Source organism: Hevea brasiliensis, chromosome 14 (assembly GCF_030052815.1).
Source record: "Hevea brasiliensis isolate MT/VB/25A 57/8 chromosome 14, ASM3005281v1, whole genome shotgun sequence".
Taxonomy (NCBI): Eukaryota; Viridiplantae; Streptophyta; class Magnoliopsida; order Malpighiales; family Euphorbiaceae; genus Hevea; species Hevea brasiliensis.
Window position 1 is genome coordinate 85,584,947 of NC_079506.1, and position 16,611 is coordinate 85,601,557.

At 37.3% G+C, this 16,611-nt stretch overlaps 1 non-coding gene across 1 annotated transcript; it reads right to left on the reverse strand.

Moving 5' to 3' along the window:
- Nucleotides 1-14,437: 14,437 nt before the first annotated feature.
- LOC131173746 (small nucleolar RNA R71) lies at nucleotides 14,438-14,544 on the reverse strand. The gene has a single exon (XR_009144060.1). It is a non-coding gene; the product is annotated as a small nucleolar RNA R71 (small nucleolar RNA).
- Nucleotides 14,545-16,611: the final 2,067 nt, after the last annotated feature.

Genomic DNA, 16,611 nt, shown 5'->3' on the forward strand with positions numbered 1-16,611 from the left:
AAAAAAGGCAAGCTGCTGGAATGTATGATCTTGATCCGTTCAACATGATTAATGCAAAATTTGATGCACTTACAAATGTTTTGGCTAAGAAGATGGAAGATTTGAGTATGTTGGTTAGTTCATCATCATCATCTGGAAGCTCACAACAAGTGGCTTATGCAGAAGGAACTACCAGCTATGGAGTAGACTATGGAGAGCAAGCTGCCTATGTTGGTAATTATGGAAACAAGCAAATGGGGAATCCTTACTCTCAAACTTATAATCCAAATTGGAGGAATCATCCTAACTTTTCATGGGGAAATCAGCAAAGTCAAGTCTCAAATCAGAATTTTCAGCCACAACAGCAACAAGGAATCCCATATCAGCAAAATAGGCAACCATTGCCTAATTTTCAGCAGAAAAATTTGAATCCTCCACCAAAACAGCAAGAACAAAGTTCCACCACAGAAGCTTTATTACAACAGATTCTTGCTAACCAAAATAAGCATGATGAGGAGATGAGAGAGATGAAAGCAAGGCTAGAACAGATGCAAACACATAACAGAAAGCTGGAAAATCAGATTGCACAACAAGCATCTTCCTCAGGTACCAAGTCTTTTGGAAAACTTCCAAGTCAACCAGAAAACCCAAGAGAGCAGTGTCAAGCTATTACTTTAAGAAGTGGGAAAGTTGTAAATAATGATAATAGTGAAAAAAATGAGAAAAGTGAAAATAGTGAGAAGAGAGAAAATGAGAAAGAAACTGATGAGAGTGAAAAACAAGAGAGTGCAGAAAAATGTAAAGAGAAAATTGAAGAGAAGGAAGAGAAGTATATACCTCCAGAGCCTTACAAGCCACAACTTCCCTTTCCACAAAGATTTCACAAAGCCAAGCTTGATAAGCAATTTGGAAAGTTTTTAGAGGTTTTGAAGAAGCTATACATAAATGTGCCTTTTATTGATGCTCTTTCACAAATGCCCTCTTATGCAAAATTCTTGAAAGAAATTCTCTCAAACAAGAGGAAACTTGAAGACCATGAAACTGTAGCTTTGACAGAAGAATGTAGTGCTATCCTCCAAAGGAAACTTCCTCCAAAGCTCAAGGATCCAGGGAGTTTTTCAATTCCATGCCACATTGGGGAATCATGTTCTACAAAAGCTTTATGTGATTTAGGGGCTAGTGTTAGCCTTATGCCCCTTTCCATTTATGAGAAGCTCAATATGGGAGATCTAAAACCAACCCACATTTCTCTTCAGTTAGCTGATAGATCAATTAAGTATCCTGAAGGGATTTTGGAGAATGTGCCTCTGAAGGTTGGAAAGTTCTATATACCTGTTGACTTTGTCATCTTGGACATGGAAGAGGATTCTAATATTCCAATTATCTTGGGAAGACCCTTTCTAGCTACAGCAGGAGCATTGATTGATGTTAAGGGAGAAAAATTGACTCTTAGAGTTGGTAAGGATCAATTGGTTTTCAATATTAATAACACTATGAAGAAGCATCATTCTGAAGCTGATACTTGCTTGAGAGTTGATATTATTGATGAGCTGGTTGAAGAACACTTCAGAAAGAAATATCCAGAAGATCCACTTCAAAATTGTTTGGTTCATGGAGGAGGCATAGACTATGACAACCCTCGTGTGGCTGCATATGCTCAACATTTAGAGGGTAGTCCGCCATTCATTTCTGCTCCAGTTTTTCAACTCACACAAAAGGAAAAAGCAGAATCTAAGCAACCATCATTCAAGGAAGAAGATGCACCTAAGGTAGAACTTAAGCAACTTCCTTCTCAGCTCAGGTATGAATTTCTTGGCACCAATAACACTTATCCAGTAATTGTAAATGCAAACTTGAGTACCTTAGAGGCTGATAAGTTGTTAAGAGTGTTGAGGCAATTTAGGATAGTCTTAGGATATACCATAGATGACATTAAGGGAATAAGCCCACACTTTTGCATGCACAGAATTATTTTGGAAGAAAATTGTAAGCCATCTATTGAACATCAGAGGAGGTTGAACCCAAATATGAAAGAAGTTGTTAAAAAGGAAATTTTGAAGTTGCTTGATGCAGGGATCATATACCCTATCTCAGACAGTACTTGGGTGAGCCCAGTACATGTTGTCCCAAAAAAAGATGGAATGACAGTGGTCAAAAATGAAAATAATGAATTAATTCCCACCAGAACAGTGACTAGTTGGCGAATGTGCATAGATTACAGAAAATTAAATGTTGCCACTAGAAAAGATCATTTTCCACTTCCCTTCATTGATCAGATGTTAGAAAGACTAACTAGGTATTCTTATTTTTGCTATTTAGATGGATATTCAGGTTTTTTTCAAATCCCTATCCATCCAAATGATCAAGAGAAAACTACTTTTACTTGTCCATATGGAACCTTTGCTTATAGGAGGATGCCATTTGGGTTGTGTAATGCACCAGCCACTTTTCAAAGGTGCATGATGGCAATCTTCTCAGATTTCATTGAAGACATAATGGAGGTTTTTATGGACGACTTTTCTGTTTATGGATCTTCATTTGACATATGCTTGGCTAACTTTTCTAAAGTTTTGCGATGTGCGAATCGACCTTGTGTTAAACTGGGAAAAGTGTCATTTCATGGTTCAGGAAGGGATAGTGCTTGGACATTTGGTGTCTAATAGAGGAATAGAGGTTGATAAAGCCAAAGTTGAAGTGATAGAGAAGATGGCTTCTCCTACCAATGTCAAAGGAATTCGAAGTTTTCTAGGACATGCTGGGTTTTACAGACGCTTTATCAAGGATTTTTCTAAAATAGCCAAACCTTTGTCTGATTTGTTAAGTCACGACATACCATTTGTATTTGACCAAGAGTGTTTGGATGCCTTTTGCAGGTTGAAGCAAGCTCTTATCACTGCACCAATCATGCAACCACCTGATTGGTGCCTACCTTTTGAAATTATGTGTGATGCTAGCAACTATGCAATTGGAGTTGTTCTTGGTCAAAGAAAGGACAAAAAGGCTTATGCTATTTATTATGCTAGTAGAACACTGGATGAGGCTCAAACAAATTATGCAACAACTGAAAAGGAATTTTTAGCAATTGTCTTTGCATTGGAAAAGTTCAGACCTTACATAATTGACTCAAAGGTGGTTATATTTTCAAATCATGCAGCCATCAGGTATTTGCTCCGTAAAAAGGAGGCTAAACCCAGGCTCATTAGGTGGATTCTGATGCTACAAGAGTTTGATTTAGAGATTAGAGATAAGAAGGGAGCTAAAAATGTAGTTGCTGATAATCTTAGTAGGTTGAAATTGGATGATGAAGAAATGGATGAAGTCCCTATTGATGAGTTTTTCTTGGATGAACAACTTTTCTCTCTTGTTGCTAAACTACCATGGTATGCAGACCTTGTGAATTATCTATCTTGTGGAGTTTTACCTCTAGGTATGACATGGCAACAAAAGAAAAAGTTTTTGCATGAGGTGAAGTCTTATAGATGGGATGATCCTTTACTCTTTAGGAGATGCTGTGATGGTTTAATAAGGAGATGTATTCCTGATGATGAGACACAGAGTATTATGCATCATTGCCATGCTTCTGATTATGGAGGACATTTTGGAATCTCTAAAACAGCTAGTAAAATTTTGCAAGCTGGTTTCTTTTGGCCAAATCTTTTTAAGGATGTGAGGAAATTTGTGTTGGAATGTGATAAATGTCAAAGGAGTGGAAATTTGTCAAAAAGAGATCAAATGCCCCTAAATGATATTCTTGAAGTGGAATTATTCGATGTTTGGGGAATAGATTTTATGGGGCCATTTCCTCCTTCATTTGGTAATAAATACATCCTAGTTGGAGTTGACTATGTGTCAAAGTGGGTGGAAGCTATTGCAACTCCAACTAATGATGCTAGAGTGGTAGTGAAATTCTTAAAGAAATTTGTCTTGAGTAGATTTGGAGCTCCTAGGGCTGTAATTAGTGATGGGGGTTCCCATTTTTGCAATAAGCAATTTGAGAGCTTAATGAGGAAGTATGGTGTAGTGCACAAGATAGCTACCCCATACCACCCTCAAACTTCAGGACAAGTTGAAATTTCTAACAGAGAACTCAAGCATATTTTGGAGAAAACAGTGAACAATTCTCGGAAAGATTGGTCTATCAAACTAGATGATGCTTTATGGGCATATAGGATTGCCTACAAAACCCCTATAGGAACTACTCCCTTTAGGTTGGTGTATGGTAAGTCTTGTCATTTACCTGTGGAGCTAGAACATAGAGCATATTGGGCCATTCAGACCTTGAATTTTGATCTTAAGCAAGCTGGTGAGAAAAGGCTATTGCAACTTAATGAGCTTGAAGAATTGAGGATGGATGCTTATGAAAGTGCCCGTATTTATAAAGAAAGAACCAAAGTTTGGCATGATAAGCATCTTAGAAAAAAGGAATTTAAAGAAGGTGATTCAGTTTTATTGTTCAACTCAAGATTGAAATTGTTCCCTGGAAAACTTAAATCAAGGTGGACTGGTCCATATAGAGTTTCTAAGGTTTTCCCTTATGGAGCAATTGAAATTTGGAGTGAAAAATCTGGGAATTTTAAGGTCAATGGGCATAGATTGAAACATTACATAACTGGAGACCCAATAAAAGGAGCAAGCTGTTACAAGCTCTCTAATCCCTCACCTCTTTTCAGTGAAATTCATGAAAAGTCCAGCTAAGGACTATAAATTAGCCCTCTTGGGAAGCATCCCAAGTTCTTTTATTTTCCTTTTTGTTGATTTACTTTTATTTTCATTGCTTTTGTTTTTATCTTGAATCTCCCCAAATTCAATTTTTGACATTGTTGAATTTTGTCCCTTGTAGATGTATTTCAATGAAGAAAGGCTGGTGAACTGCTGGGGAGTGACCCTTAACTGATATTTTATTCTTCAACACTCCCAAAATTGATTGATTTTTGCTGCATAACCTGTGCAGGTCTGCTACCTAGTTTATGCAGAGAGGAAGAAGAAATTCTGCAGCAAAGAGGGTGTCTGCAGCAGATGACTTATGTTCTTGGTGAGGTTGGGTGTGTAACTTTTAAGTATATGTGCTTTTAATGTTAATATGGTGGTAAGTGGGTCATCTTTGTAGTTTTGAGCTTATTTGGGATGTGAGATTTAAGATGGACATGCTGCATTTTCTTGGCATGACTTGGGGAGTTCATCATTTGTGGATTAATGCAACTTTATGCAGATTTTATTGAGTTTTAATTTGCTAAATGTTGATTTGCAGAATTTGAGTCAAAATGGCATGGGTTACAAATGCCTTTTATGCAGGATTCACTTTTACAAGCATGTGTGATGTAATTTTGATGGATTTTGTATATATTGATGTGTTTTTGGTGATAATTTCTCATGATTTATGCTTAATAGAATTATATTTCTTCATTCTAGGGTATTTTTCACACTTGCAAATCATTTTCCATTGCAATCTCAATCTTGTTGAATTGTGCATAAGCAACTGCATAGCTTATACAATCCTGCATAACCACAATTCTTGCCATTTTCATCTCTGTTGCAAACTGCATAAGGTAGTGCATAGCTTATGCAACTCTGCATAGCCACATTTTTGTCAAATTTCATACCTATCGAGACTTGCATAAGCAGGGTGCATGACTTATGCACATTTGCATGACTTCAAATCCTGCATTTTCTCTCTCTGCCGAAATCTGCATAAGGGGAGTGCATAACTTATGCACTTCCGCATGACCGAACTCTCCAAAAATCAAAACCTGCCGAGAGGTGCATAAGCAGGGTGCATAACTTATGCACTTCTGCATGACTTCAAATCCTGCATTTTCTCTCTCTGCCGAAATCTGCATAAGGAGAGCGCATAACTTATGCACTTCCTCATGACCAAAAACTCTGAATTCCAAAATCTGCCGAGAGGTGCATAAGCAGAGTGCATAGCTTATGCACAACTGCATGACCACATTTTCCAAACTCTAAAATCTGTCGAGACCTGCATAAGGAGGGTGCATGACTTATGCAATTCTGCATAACCACAAACCCTGAAAATCAAAACCCACTGAGAGGTGCATAAGCAGAGTGCATGACTTATGCACTTCTGCATGACCACCAACCCAAAATTCCAAAAACTGCCGAGAGGTGCATAAGCAGGGTGCATAAGTTATGCACACCCATTAATCCCCTTATGCAGTCTTACACAACCAAATCCAAAATTTTCTTCGGCTCTCATTTTTCCCACCTCCCGTCTTTTCTGATCACGACCGTCCGTTCACTCCCACTTATTTCGGCATTATCTCTTTCCCTTCTTCTCCACGCCTATTTCCACCGCCTTAACACTAATCTCTTCTTGCATTTTTCTTTCCTCCCTCACCTACTCCATCTTCACCATCAGGAACCATGGAGTCGCCTCCCCATTCCCCTCAAACTTCTCCTCTCCAAGTTTCGCCATTGTCAATGCGACCTCCGAACCCTAATTCCCCTCCACAAGAGACACCCCCACCACCTTCCACAGCCACCTACAAGCGGAAAATTAGGTCGAAATCTACGCGACCCATTGCTTATGTACCTCCTCTCTCAAAACGTAAAGAACCACCCACCACCCCAAGGTCAGAGCCTCCACCCAAAAATCCAAAAACTTCAGCCTCCACACCCTCTTCCAGCAAAAAGCAAACATCAGTAGCATCCCAGGTATCAAAATTACCCTGGCCCCTTCAGGATACAACTCACAAGGCAACCTTTAAGAGACTTAAAGAGAGGAGGGTGCAACCCACTAGGTATATTTCTGCAGACTCTCTCCAGTCACTTGGTTTATTTGACAATGTGGTTGCCTATCTAGATGGTATGGGTTGGATGGAATTTGTGCACAAGCAAGAAATTGTTTATCCAGCTTTAGTTTTGGAATTTATCTCCTCATTCTCTGCCACCCTGAAATTGCATGATGTAGATTTTAAGCCAACTATGAAATTTAGATGTTTGGGGCAAAATAGAGAGTTATCATTGGATCAATTTCATAGCATTCTTGGGTTTGATATTGATGGGCTATTTAGAGTGCCATATACAGGGGTAGAGGTAGCAAACAAGGGTATTTGGAATGCTGCTCAATTTTGGAGAATTATCACAAACCAACCTCAGACTTTTTCTCACGTGCGATCAAAACCTCTCAAATACTTGGCCCTGCACTTAGGTTTATTCATAGACTGATTGCTAGCACTATCTTGGGCAGAGGGACTAGTTCTGGTGCTGTGGGGAAATCTGAATTATTCATGTTATGGTGTGCTTTTCACAAGGTCAAGGTTTCTCTTGGTTATTTCTTTTGTGAGCATGTGTTGCATATTGCCACTAAATCCATAGGTGACATTGTCTTGGGTGGGCTCATAACTGTCATAGCCAAGCATTTTGGTTTTAATCCTGAAGAGCATCCAATACCAGCACTTGTAGACACCTTATCTTTTGATGCTACACACCTATCCAAAACAGGATTCAACCTGCCACATTCTGACATTGCACAACCAGCAACAGAAACTGAACCCATTGCACAACCAGAAGCCCAACCTGTCCCATCACCCCACAAAGACTCTCATCGAACCTACCCCACCCCCTCAATCTGCACAGGACACCCCAGCAGCTTCTGCACAGCCCGCACCTTCTACAGCTGAACCCTCCTCATCCACAGCCCCTCCTGCATTCAACACTAAAGCCTTATTCACCTATCTTGAAAGGCTTAATGATGATATATACTTTGTGGATAGGAAGCTTGACACTGGTCTTGATACCCTAAAGGATCGTCATGATCAACTATTTGACCTTGTCATGGAAACCAGGGACAAGCAGAAAGAATTGAAGGAGATGATGAAGAAACTCATGATTTTTCTGGGAATGCCACCTCCACCTCCAGCACCATCATTTTGACAGCAGCCAGATGCAACCAGCCCCTTAGCAACATCTATGGACAAGGGCAAAACAATAGAACTAGATTAGTTTTTGTTTTACTTTTGTTCAAACTTGTAGGACTTTTTCTTTGTAAATATGTTCAAACAATTATAGTTTGTTTTGAATTCTGTTAGTTTGTTTTGAATTAGTTTGTTTTGAATTCTTTTTTTCTTAAAGTTCTATTGGATGGCCATGACATTAGTTTTTCATTGATTTTCATTGCCTTTACTGCCCTTTTGTGCATAATTGTCCATACATTGTATATTTTTGCATGCTTCTACTGGTGGTTGCACATTTTTCCTTGCTAATCATCATGCAGCAGCTTTTGAATATACTGCACAGGCTGTGAATTCCCTTATGCAAATATTTTGCATAGCCTGTGCAGTCCTCTATGCCACTCATGCAAGAACTGCATAAGCTATGAATCCCTTATGCAAATATTTTGCATAGCCTGTGCAGTCCTTATTGCCACTCATGCAGAACCGCACAGCTTATGCACCTCCCTTATGCACTTGTTCTGGACAATACTTTTTTCTGCATAACCTGTGTAGCTTCTTATGCATCCCCATTATCTCTTGAATTCTCATCTGCTCTATACCAGGTAACTCTTTCTTTTTGCTCTTAACTTTCACAATTCCTGGTAATTATTACTTGCTTTGAGTTTTGGTAATATACTGCTTGAGACATTGAGGGCAATGTCTAATTTTGAGTTTGGGGGTGCACATTTTGATTTTTGCTTCATTTTTCACATTTTGAGTATAAGAGCATCTCATCCCATTCCATTTACATATACTGTAAATATTTTACATATACATCCATACATACATATACATTACACATTTACACACACATTATACACCATTTAGAATTGTATACATTACACACAAATAGACAAATAGATTTCCTCCATTTAGTTAATGCATTATTCATTTTTAGGAATCATGCATCATGCATTAAAATCTTTTGCCAAATCCCTTGAGTATTGAAAATGTGCCTATGAGAGTAATTTGACTTACCTTTAGCTGGGTTTGTGGATTGAAAGTTTTCCAAGAGGTGCAAGGTTTTGAAGTGTCTATCCCTTGCCTATATCTTCTTAGCCAAAAAGCCACCCAACTAGTCCTTTAGAGATTGGAGTGTTTAGAGGGAATTATTGGATATAAGGTAGTCAAATGATGTCTCACCAATCCTAGAACAAATTTTCTAAACCTTTTAAGGCGAAATACCAGCTTGTACTTGAAGAGAGAGATGATTAGGCATTCTTTGATTTAAAACCTTCTCATTTTAAACATTTGGCCCTTTTTCCCAATTAAAATTTATCCTTGCAAACCCCTTTGAGCCCTTTTTATCTCTAATTTTTCTTGAAATCCTTATTGTTACCTAGCCAATGAACCAAACACTCCAACCCTTTTCATGAGAATAATTATTTACAACATTAGGTACATATATATATATAAAAAAAAGAGAAAAAAATACAATAAAAGGGAGAAGAAATGCTTGTCATCTTGTAAAAGTGCTAGTATATGTGCTTTTCACCATTGTCATTCAAAATGAAAGAAATCCACCCAAAGTATTAAAAGAAATGAGTTTGGGGGTGGCAAATTTTAGGGACAATCATCAAAAGAAAATGAATCAAAATGTCCCTCCATTTTTATGTGTTTTGTAAACTATGCTAGCACTTGACAATCCTCATTGTGTATTTCTCTCCCCCATATAAATAAAAAAAAAAGAAAAAATATAATAAAATAAGAAGTGTACCTTATGTTGTCAAGATTGAAGATATTCTCATGCTTTGAATCCTTTTTACCCATCTTTCTTCTTAGCCTCATTTTGAACCCCATGGCCCCATTACATCCCTAAAAAGACCTTTGATCTCTTGATAGTATTTGCTACATTAGTGGAGATAGGAGTAGGGAATTTGCCTATGGGATTGGAAATCTATCCATTCATTTATTCAATTCCATCATTCTATATAGAGACACTTTGGTTATTGATTGTCCTAGAATTCCTTTTGAGCATAACTCTCTCTTTTGATTGGTTGGTTTGGGAATTTTGAATGATAATTGACTTGATGGCTAAGTGGTGAAAACTTGGATAAGCATTAGATTCTTTGCATTTTGGAGGATGGGTATATGGATTGTTGGTATGGCTAAAGGGGTGTTAAGTTACTTTAATAGGTGATTTTCATAGCTCTTTGGATAAGGCACCCCTAAAAATTGCATCATATTTTAAAGTTTGCTTGAGGACAAGCAAAAGCTTGAGTTTGGGGGTATTTGATGTATACATTTTGCATAGTCATTTAGGTTTAATTTCATAGCCATTTTATTTGATTATTAGTCACTTTTAGCTAATTTCATTAGTTATTTAGTTAGTTTTTCATAATTGTCAATTTTGGATTAATTTGTAATTTTTACTTTGTTTTGTAGGAAAAATGGTGTTTCTAAAGGACTAAAAAGAAATTTTGCCATTGAGGAGTGACTTCTACAGCCAAAGATGTCAAAAACAAGTTTTCAAGCTGAAATATGCATTGACCAAATTGTGCATAACTTGCCGCATAAGCTATGCAGATCTGCATAAGGAGAAAAAATCACTATTCCAATACCTACCGAATGGTGCATAAGGAGAGTGCATGGCTTATGCAGATTCACGCCTCCCTTATGCAATCTCACGGAAATGTGCATAACCTATGTGCCAAGTCATGCAGTTTCGCATAAGTGAACCAGAAACAGCCGAAAACTGTATAAAGGACTACATAACTTATGCAGTCCACTTATGCAGTCCCACAAAGGTTTCATTAATGAGCTGGCAGAAGATTCCCTCAGAAAATTCCTCCTAGAACACACCATTTTAGGGCTCCATGTCAGAAAATGCTATAAATAGTCCCATTTCCCATTTTAGAAAGTGGGGGAGAAGGAGCAGAAAAGGAAAGGAAGAGGAGCAAAAGGGCAGCTGAAGAGTCACAAATCTCTCCCACACCATTTCCAATCAGATTTGGAGATTTCTTTCTTTTCTTATATTTTTCCTACATTTCTAGTGTTTAGTTTCTTGCTTCTTAGCTTAGATTAAAGCTTATTTTCATATAAACTCATATTATCTTGTAAACATTATGGATAGTGAGTAGTTTTATTTAGATTCTGGAGTAAGGGTTGTAATATTTGAGATATTTTGTGGATTTTGATTGGGTAATCCATATTTTGTGGTCTTAATGAGTTTTATTCATTTCTTGTGTGCTTAATGACATGCTTAGTGTAGGATCCCATTAAGTGATGTTCTTAATCCATGGTTGAGGCACCGAAAGAAGAAGGCCCTGTGATAGATAATCAAGAAATTGGACTTAATTAACTTAGACCTAGAAATAGGCTAAGGATTAAGAGGATTCACAGATTAATTAAAGAACTTAATGGGTCTTAATTAATTCTAACTCCACGAAAGTAGGATTAGATTGATTAAGGCACTCTTTGTTTCACTCGAAAGGGTATTCAAAGGATTTAAGAATTAATCTCCTTAAAACCCATAAGTTCCACAAGATTGGATAACCAATTTAAAAATCCCAAAATAGCTCGAATATGAAATCCCGAACTCCGGAATCGCCTTTTTATCATTATTAATTTCTAATCGAATTTAATTACTTGTCATTTTTAATTTTGCCATATTTCAACTTGCTTATTTCAATTTGATGCAATTTTAGTTTAATTAATACATTGTTGAATAGAATATTAATATTGCACATATAGATTTCACATTCTCAATACCCATCAATTCATTACTTTAATTTCAAAAATACTTCAATTTAGTCAACTTTTATATAAAAAATTCAATCATTAACACAACTCCTCGTGGGAATGATATCTTTTCTATATTACTTGTACGACCCGTGCACTTGCGGTTGGGCCACATCACTAGGTGCAACCAAAGACATGTTTGCACCACTCAAGTTCAATTCTTGCAACTAGTTTAGGTTTTGAACAAGCTTTTTAAAATAAGTGCTTTCTTATATCAAATCATAGTTACCAGAAAGATCAAGTGAAACCAGTACAGATAGATGACTGATATCTAGGAATTTGCCATGCAATTGGCTTCTGCTTATTTTAAGAGACGTCAAAGAAGAAGACAAATTCATTAAGGAACTAAGTGCAACCAAAGGCATGTTTACACCACTCAAGTCCAATTCTTGTAACTGGGTTAGGTTTTGAACAAGCTTTTTAAAATAAGTGCTTTCTTGTATCAAATCATAGTTATCAGAAAGATCAAGTGAAACCGATGCAGGATAGATGATCGATATCCGGGAATTTGCCTTCCAATGAACAAGAATGGAGATTGAGAGATGTCAAAGAAAAGACAAATTCATCCAGAACTAGGTGCAACCAAAGACATGTTTACTTCACTCAAGTCTAATTCCGTGAATCGGGATAAGTTATGAACAAGCTTATTAAAAGTAGTGGCTTCAAGTATTAAATAATTGTTCCTAGAAAGATCAAGCGAAACCAAACCAGACAGATAAGAAATTTCTAGTGGAATTCGGCCCTAAAAAACAGAGTAGTTTAGGTTAAGATATGTTAAATTCAAAAACTGGCCAAACTGAGGTACAATGTGAGAGTTGTTGAAGTCATTGCAAGAGAGGTCAAGCTTTTGGAGATGACGAAGGAAGAAAAGACTACTATTAGAATGGATGGTACCATAGAGCAAGCTATTAGAAAGGTCAAGGCCAATTACATTACCTGTTTCTCTGTCACAAGTGATCCCATCCCACCAAAGAATCCGTGCCCTCTTTCCAAGACTCTGTCTTTGGATAAGGCTTGGGGTAAGGGAAATCCCAGGAAGAGGCATCACTTGTGATGGAAAAGGTTTTCTTGAATTGGAGCAAGGCAAGACTCTGGTCATGCTAGCACAGCATGGCAGCAGAGGAGGAATTAAAAGAAAAAGATAGAGAAGAAGCTTGAAAATGCAAGTGAAACAAAAGGAAGCAGAGAACGTGAGCAAGCCACAGTAGATAAGCCATTCTCTTGAAGTGGAAAGCAAAAGTTGAAAAGTTTGAGTTACTAAAAAATCAGTGTAACCATTTGGAATTTATAATCCGAATGGAGAGAGGAAAAATAATTTCTATATTATGAGTTATTGGTTTGCAATTCTGTAGGACGTGAAGACCGAAGACCAAAGAAGCAGACAAACACTCTTCTTTTTGTTACACTCATTTCATATAGGCATTTTAGGGTAGTTTTGCATCCATTTTGCCCTCATATTTTAGTGTATTTTATGTTTTTAGCTTTATTTTATCTTATTTATTAATTTTAGATACTTTATATTTGATTTTCGTAATTTTGTTGTTTTTGATAGGATTTTGTGGCAAATTGAAGATCAATGAGTGTAATAGGAAGTGATTTGAAGAAATTTGGAGTTCTTTAAGCATAGATGAAAGTTGAGGAAATCAAGCCTTGAAAGAGCAAGTTAGCCGAAATTTGCTTGAGACTTCGCTTAAGATCCTGCTTAGGGTAAAACGGCAGTGCTTAAGGTGCAGCACAAGTCAAGCATGAGCAAAAAAGTCTATTTTACTCTAAGTCTGCCGAGATTTGCTGAGGGTCTGCTTATCCTTAAGCAGACAGTGCGACCAGAAGCTGAAATTTGCTAAGAAGCTGCTTAGGGTTAAGCTGAACCCTAAGCAGACTGCCCAAAACGTGAAAAATGCTGCTGACTTGGATAATTTTACACCTCATTTCCTATCCACTCATTGGCTCTTATTTACTTTTAGGGCAACTTTTAGGGACCATATAAATTCATCATTTCCTAATTTTTGCCATAAGAGGAAAGGAAGAAAAGAAAAAAAGGAAAGAAAATTTAATAGAGAGAGAGAGGATTCGCCCCATCAAGTTTTTGGCGCAGTTGCCGGGGATTTTATTTTTGTTTGATATTGAACAATTGTTTGTTTGGTTAATTTGGGCAGTTTATTTTATTTTCTTTTTACCATTTTACTTTGAGAATTTGTTTATTTTGTTTTTCAGGTACTTTATTTTATGAGAAGGACAAAAAGTGAAGAAATCAATTTATTCTTTGACCTAGAAATAGAAAAGACAGCAAAAGCTTTAAGAGCAGAATCTAAGAGGAGAAAAGCTAAAATTAAAGCTCAACAACAACAAGAAAGAGCACAAGAGCAAGAGCAATTACAAGAAGAAATGGCCAACAACAATAACAATCGCTCTGTGAAGGATCATGCCTATCCTAACATTGGAGATTTCATGCCAAGTATCACAAGACCAAGGGTAGAAGCTAATAATTTTGAATCAAGCTCTGCACTCGGATGGTACAACAATCACAATTTGGAGGAAATCCAAGTGAAAGTCCACATGTGCATCTAGCACACTTTCTTGAGATCAGTGATATGTTGAAGATAAATAGAGTTTCTGATGATGCAATTCGACTCAGATTATTTCCTTTTTCTCTGAAGGACCGAGCTAGAGAGTGGTTACATTCTTTGCCATTGGGTTCTATCACAACATGGAATGAACTTTCTCAAGCATTTTTAGCTCAATATTTTCCACCAAGCAAGACAGCTAAGCTAAGAAATGAGCTGACTTCTTTCAAACCTAGAGATGATGAGAGCTTGTATGAAGCATGGGAGAGGTACAAGGATTTGCAAAGGAGATGTCCACATCATGGGATTCCTAAGTGGATGCTTGTTCAACACTTTTACAATGGAGTTTCACCTGCTATTAGAAGTACAATTGATGCATCTTCTGGAGGTGATCTTATGGAAAAATCTGAAGATGAAGCTTTTTCTGCTCTAGATAAAATTGCTTATAACAACTACCAATGGAGTTGTGAGAGGAATGAGATCAAGAAACCAGCTGGTATGTTTGAGCTTGATGCCATGAATATGATTAATGCTAAGTTTGATGCTTTGACAAGGAAGATGGACAAGCTAAGCATGAAAGTAGATTCTTCAGTTGGAGTTTCTAGTAATTCAGTAAAAGTTGGAGCTGCAAATGTCAATTGTGCAGCAGATTTTTCTGCACTTAATCAAGATTTTTCAAGTGAGCAAGTGGATTATGTGGGGAACTACAATCAAAGACCAGGTGGTAACCCATTTTCTGCAACTTATGACCCCAATTTCTCTTGGGGAGGTAGACAGGGGCAAAATCAAAATTTTCAACAACCTTCTGGGTATCAACAACATCAGAATTTTCAGCAGAATAGAGGTCCTCCTCCTGGAATTCCTAAACCTCAAAATGCACCTGCTCCACCTCTACCACAACAAGCACAACCAGACAAGACAGCTAGATTAGAAGCTATGATTGAAACTCTACTTGTGAGCCATCAAAGTCAACAAGAAATGATTTCTCAATTAGCATCTAAAGTGGATCAAATGGGAACACACAACAAAATGTTAGAGAATCAAATAGCTCAACAAGCTAGCTCTTCAAGTAACAAAGCATTTGGGAAGCTCCCTAGCCAGCCAGAAAATTCAAGGGAGCAATGCAAGGCTATTACATTGAGGAGTGGAAAAATATTGGAGAATGGAGATAAAAAGATTGAAGAGAAAAACAGAGAAGGAGATGAACAAACTGAAGCTGGAGTTAGAATTAGAGCTGAGAAAGAAAATTCAGTGGAAGAAAAAGGAAGTAAGGAGAGGGAGAGCAAAGAGGAAGAACCAAAATATGTTGCACCTAAAGCCTACATGCCACCTTTACCATTCCCACAAAGGTTTCAGAAAGCAAAATTGGATAAACAATTTGGGAAGTTCTTGGAGCTATTGAAGTCTTTGCATGTGACTATTCCTTTCACTGATGCTTTAGCACAAATGCCTTCTTATGCTAAATTTTTGAAGGAGATTTCATCCAACAAGAAGAAATTGGAGGAATTTGAGACTGTAGCTCTCACGGAAGAAAGCAGTGCTATTTTGCAAAATAAGCTTCCACCCAAACTGAAAGATCCTGGAAGTTTCTCCATACCATGTCACATTGGGGATATCAGTATAGATAAGGCTTTATGTGATCTTGGAGCCAGTGTTAGTCTAATGCCATTGTCTATCTATGAGAAAGTGAAGATTGGAGAAATGAAGCCTACTACCATCTCACTACAGTTAGCAGATAGGTCTATTAAATTTCCAATTGGGGTAATTGAGAATGTTCCTCTGAAAGTTGGAAAATTTTTCATACCAGTGGATTTTGTGGTATTGGAGATGGAGGAGGATGTACACATTCCTATTATTCTTGGTAGACCTTTCCTTGCTACTGCTGGAGCTGTGATTGATGTAAAAAATGGGAGGCTTACATTAGAAGTTGGGGAAGAGAAAGTTGAATTTAATTTGTTTCAAGCAATGAAAAAGAAAGATGATTCAAATTCATGCTTGAGAATTGATGTGATAGATGAAGAGGTCAGAGAAGTGCTTAAAAAGCAACATCCTAAAGATCCCTTAGAAGCTTGTTTGGTTCATAACATCAAAAAAGGGGATGAGATCGAAGAAGCTGCAGAATATGCTACAATTTTGGAAGGAAATCCACCTTTGCCTATGGCTGATATTGAAAAGATTGGGGACTTGAAGCAAGATACAACTTCATCATCAAAGCTTAAAAAAAGTGGAACACCTAAGGTAGAGTTGAAACCTCTTCCAACAAATCTCAGATATGCTTTTCTAGGTCAAAATTCTACATATCCTGTGATTGTTAGTGCTAAATTGACTAATTGTGAGGTTGAAAAATTATTAAGAGTTCTTAGAAAGCCTAGAAG